This window comes from Vombatus ursinus, unplaced genomic scaffold (genome assembly GCF_900497805.2).
Source record: "Vombatus ursinus unplaced genomic scaffold, bare-nosed wombat genome assembly UNPS02014793.1, whole genome shotgun sequence".
Lineage (NCBI taxonomy): Eukaryota > Metazoa > Chordata > Mammalia > Diprotodontia > Vombatidae > Vombatus > Vombatus ursinus.
In genome coordinates, this window is record NW_020954571.1 from 2,171,012 (window position 1) to 2,177,011 (window position 6,000).

Consider the following 6,000-nt stretch of genomic DNA (forward strand, 5'->3'; position numbering starts at 1 on the left):
AAAGGAAAAAAAAATACTTCCTACCCTCTAAGAGGTCAGGGGAATCATAGGCACAGAAATAATAATTACAAAGTATCTTTTAAATACAAAGTAATTTCAAGGGCAAGCAGGAAAGGCCTCCTGTGGCAGGCAGTGCTTGAGCTGAGCTTTGAAGGGAACTAGGTGTTTAAGAGGCAGAGGAGGAAGAACTTTCCAGGCAGAGGAATCAGCTTGTACAAAGGTATAGTGACAGGTGTTCGTATGTTTTCTATAGGGAGCAGTAAGCCATCAGCTTGGCTATAATGATCATAGGATATGTAAGCAATGTATAATAAAAATGGAAAAACAGGCTGATACCACATCATGAAGGTTTCTAAATGCCAGATGAAAGAGTTTGTATGTTATCCTAGGGGTAATAGGGAGCCATGGTTGTTTCTTGAGCAGAGGAGTGACAAGGTCAGACTTGTGCTTCAGGTTTATCAATCTGGCAGTTGTGTGGAGAGGGGAGAAATTGGATATAGGAGACCAATTAGGATGCTATTACAACAGTTTGGGTGAGAAGTGATGAAGGCCTGAACTGGGGTGGTTGTGGTATGAGTGGAGAAAAGGGAAAGGATGTAAGAGATGTAGAGATAGACTTGACAAGACCCGGCAACTGGATAAATATAGTGGTTGAGTGAGAGTCAAAAGTGGAGGAGGTAGTAAATATGGATGACTAGAAGAATGGTGGTGCCCTCAACAGAAGTAAGGAAAGCCATGTCTTCTGTTGGTAGCATTATGGGATAGAAGGTTCTGGTACTCTGTGGTCTCTGCCCTTGCTTCCCTCTTGTTCTAACAAATGGATTACCTCCTTCCCAAAGTTCTGCTAACTCAGTTCCCTCATCAGAGGACCTGAAACGAGGATAGTCCACGGAATCCAGTCCAACCAGATCAACATTATAGCTCTTAATGCCATTTACGCTGATTTCTTTGTCCAGCGAAGCTCCCTGAGATACCTGGCCCTAGCTCTGACGTTTGTTATGGTCAGTGTAGAGGCTACCCATTTTGCAAGTAGAACAACTGAGGACCAGTAAGTGTTAAGCAGCTAAATTATATCTAATTATATACCATATCTAGTGGTAGGGCTAGTTTCTTAACTTGTAGCCTGGGCTGAGATATGTATCCCACTTTTCCCTTATGAACCTTTGAAGGCTCTGAGTTTATCTCTGCTTTATTTTGACTCCCTCAGATAAGAAGTCAAGAGGATAGATTAAAATTTTATTACAATTGTTATTTTTTAGAAAAAAAGTGTGTACGTTTCCCTGCAAAGCCTTTCTCAGGGACGTGACTCTCTGGATGTGCTCTCTTTCATGACCAGAGACCTGTCAGCTGGGTCTCAGGACAGAGCCAGTAGCTTTGCTGAGGCTACAAGAGTTGGAACAGAATCTAGAGAGAGAATAAAGGAGATTAAGCTAGAGAATAAGGGGAAGAGAAGAAGAAGAAGGGGAGAGGGAAAAGCAAAGGAAGACAGAAGGTTAGAGCTGAAAGGGAGCATAGAGATCATTTCATTCAACCATTCATCTTACAGATGGGGAAACCTAAGTCCAAAGACAGGAAGGACTTTCTCCTAAAAACCATCCTCTTTGAAACTTCTCTTTTTCTGTCTAAGGCATCACTATTCTTCTAATCTCCCAGGTTCATAACATTATACTAGACCAGGGTTGGGGAACCTGTATTGGACTTCTCATTCTCTCTGACCTCAAATATCCAATCAATTGCCAAACCTTGCTGTTTCTACCTCCATAACACCCCCAATCTCCAATTATCTGGTTCAATTCAACAATCATTTATAAAGCACTTTCTATATAAAAAAAGATGAAAAATGACACAATCTCTGCCCTCAAAAATGTACCACTTTCTATAAGAAGCATTTCCTAGTTTTCCTTAATCTTAGTGCCTTTCTTTTGGGGTCACTCCTAATTTGTCCTGTCCATACCTTGTTTGTACATTTTGTTGTTATTCAGGCACGTCTGACTCTTTGTGACCCCATTTGGAGTCTTCTTGGCAAAGATACTGAAGTGGTTTGCCATTTCCTTCTCCAGCTCATTTTACAGATGAGGAAACTGAGGCAAACAGGGTTAGGTGATTTGCCCAGGGTCATAGAGCTAGTAAGTGGCTGAGGCCAGATGCATCTTCCTGACTCCAGGCAGCACTCTATCCACTGTGCCACCTTGCTGCCCCTGTTTGTACATAGTTGTTTGGATGTTTTCTCCCCACTGGGCTCCTTGAAAAGCAGAAGCTATCTTCTGCTTTTTATATCTCTGGGGCTTAGTACACAGCCTAATACATAGTAGGAACTTAATAAATATTAGATGACTGACTGACCCAAGGAATTTATCATTTTTTCTGAAGGCCAAGGTAGGGTATGATGGAACAGAAGAGTCAGAAAAAATATTTCCCACTAGAAAGACTTTGTCGACAAGGAAGCACCTGAGTCAGATGTGACTGACCCCTCCCTCTTGGTAACCACCTACACCCCTTAAAGAACCAAGGCCTATCCATTCTATCTGTGCCATCTGTCGGGTCCTCTCATCCACCATTTGCCATTTCAAAGACTTCAGTTCAGTGTCAGATTCTAGTCTCTGCTTTCCCACTGACTTGCTAGGATGACTTGACCTAATTCATGCTGCCTATATATCTTGTTTGTATACAGTTGTTTCATGGTGTCTCCTTCAGGGTATGGAATCTCTTGATTTTTTTTTATCCTCAGTGCTTAGTACAGTACCTGACACATAGTAGGAACTTAATAAATGTTAGTTGCTATTTTACATAACTTAGGGAAGTCACTTAAATTTTTTGAGCCTCAGTTCCTTCATTTGTGACATGAAAGACTAATATTACCATTGGTCCTACTAGAAGTGATGGGAAGTTTAAAGCAGCCCATGGATGTGAAGGACCTTTGAAAAATCTCTGAGGGCAGCTAGGTGGCACAGTGGATAGAGCACCTGCTGTGAAGTCAGGAGGACCTGAGTTCAAATTTAACTTCACACTCTTACTAGCTATGTGACCCTGGGCAAGTCATTTAACCCTGATTACCTCCCTAAAAAAATAAAATAAACATATAATTTTTAAAAATCTCTGCATATGCATCAGGGATGATGACTCAGTTCAGGGTTTGCCACTGGGATAACATGTGTTCCATGTGTTCCACTAAGAAAGTACCTACTTTTGCTAATATGGGAGAGCCAAGGGAGACCTTTACAGCGCGGTTTTCACCCATCTGTAGGCTGTTCTAGAACTAGCCTCAGAAAAAGTTTGTTTTTTTCTTTCCTGATGTTCTCCTATATTTCTGTACCACTGGACACTGGGCTAACCTTATTTGTGCTTGGGCCAGAACATCTTCATAAAGTCTGTTAACTCTGATCTTTTTGCTCTCATGGGCAAATATAAAATACAAATTCCCCTTCTTTTCCCCACACTATCTCCCCCCCCACCAAAAGTCTATACTCTAAGAGTTTTCCAAACTCTGAGGTGTGCCCCCCTCCCCCAGTGGTGAAGCATGAGGCTATGTGTGTGTGTGTGTGTGTGTGTGTGTGTGTGAGAGAGAGAGAGAGAGAGAGAGAGAGAAGCAGTAATGACTGAAATGACTTTTTTTTCAAGTACAACTCCATAAATAAATCTACTTTTTTTTTTTGGATGAAAACAAAGCGCAAATCAAAATTAATAAAGTGAGACCAGATGTAATTATTTTTTCCAGCTCAGACCAAAGAGGGGCCCAGTGTCCAGTTTGGGCTTTAGTGACACCACTTTTTCCAAATCATACAAATAGGCCATAAAACAAGTCATGTTCCTTTAGGGGGAAGATAGGAAGGAAAGGGGAGAATATGTCACAATACTGAGCAGCAACAAGGCCTTCCATAGCCAATCCTAGTGATCACAGAATAGTGACATAGTCCCCACCATTAAGTGCCAGCTGGGTAGAGAACAGCAGCCTCCCAGCCCACAAGAGGGAAAGCACAGCTTGCCCAAAGCCTGTTCCCCTTCCCCAGCTCTCTCATTCTGCTCCCAGCAGCATCTGGTCACTGCAGGGGAAGGCTCAAACTTCCCCCGAGTCAAGGGGATCCAGGCTGGACCTGCCCCAGACTTTTGGACCACAACTCAGAGCGATGGAACAGAGCCAAGAAGTGGCCATGCTGTACAAAGCACATAGCTGACAGTGAATGTAGTAGAGTAATTACTGAATATAGGACTCATAAAAATGTTTAATTTGACTTGGTGTGTGCTGAATCTTAATTCAGGAATGGTTTGACATCATTTGGTGTAGGCTTGTGTTACACATAAATTGTGTCATCAAACCCTGTAAATGTGAAGTGTGTAAAGGTAAACAATCTGTATGGAAGTGTCATAGCAGCTATTCTATTTCTCAATGTCATTCACTTTTGTTTACTATATAATAAACTTTTCCCAAAAAACCTTCAATTTTTAAAAAACTGAAATAATTCCAGAACAATTATAATAATTTGCCATTTTCACAAATTAAATTCGAGTTTAAATGCCAACTTTATTGTCTCTGATTTTTTTTTAAGGCAAATATTCTCAATTAGAGGGGTGGGAAGGGAGAGAATTTGGAACTCAAAGTTTTAAAAACTAATGTTAAAAACTGTTTTTACATGTAACTAGGGGAAAATAATATACTAAATAAAAGCTTAAAATGAAAAAAAAGGCAAATAACATCCCTTCGGTATAGATACATCTATAACTGTTTGAAGAGGAAATCCACAGGAGCCATTGAAATTGTAAAAAACAATGAGAAAAAAAGACAAATGAAGGAACAGAACTACCGCACAAAGTAAAAAAGCTCCAATCCAGAAAACACAATCCACTTGATTCATCATCGGACTTCACAAGTACTGTTATTTATGAAAAGGAAAGACTACTGTTTTCTTTGCATAAATGTTTTAGCTACAGCTAGTACAAAACCTATTAAATTAAAATAGCATCTTGAAGACTTATGTGCAGAATACATCGGCAAGACAGGTAAATTTGTCCAGAAAAAAAAAATAAATGCATTTAATCAGTAACAACCTACTTTCTCAAAAACCATACAGGTGACATAAAAAAAATGCTTGCATCATATAAGGCTACTTATAGAAAACCTCATTTAAAAAGAGAAACTGGTGCCTACAGCTGCTATGATCAAAACAATGTTTCTCACATCACACGCAAAGCTGCTTTGAATGGTCCACTTACAAATAATACAGAGGAAAAGATAATTCTCTGTGTATTTGAAGAGCTTTGCAATTAGCTCATTGAAAAGCTAAAATTTTCTTGTAACTACCAGTAGATAAAACAAGAGATCCAGTTAAAGATGCTTATTTCATAACACATATCTGATATGTTGTTGCAACTGTTATTGTGAATATCTGTTACTACGTAAACCTGTTGATGGCAATACCACACCAAGAGAATTTTTAAAAAATATAATTGTCCACATCCAGATGAAGAACTGATGAACTCTGAATGCAGATCGAAGCATACTATTTTCACTTACTTTAGTGGTTTTTTTTCCTTTAGGTCTGTTTCTTCTTTTATAACTGTGACTAATATAGAAATATATTTTATGTAATTACACATATATAACCTATATCAAATTGCCTACCATTTTAGGATGAGGGGAGGGGAGGGAGAGAGAAAAGTTTGGAACTCAAAATTTTATAAAATGCTAAAAAATTGTCTTTACATAGAATTGGAAAAATGAAATAGGATAAAAATATATTTGTATATAATTTGAAAAAATATAATTGAACACTTTTCAAAAAATGAAAACAATATTACTTAGGAAAACTATTGGACTCTGTACTGACAGAATTCAGTCAGGACAAATGGCAGATCTACAAGCAGTAGTTCAAAACGTGATCTCTCATTCAATATAGATACACCACATGCTTCACAGAGAATCATTAAATCAAGAGACATGAGTGAGAAGCAACATACAGTTTTTCAAGTTGTTGCAAAAGTAATCAACTTTATCCAAAACCATTA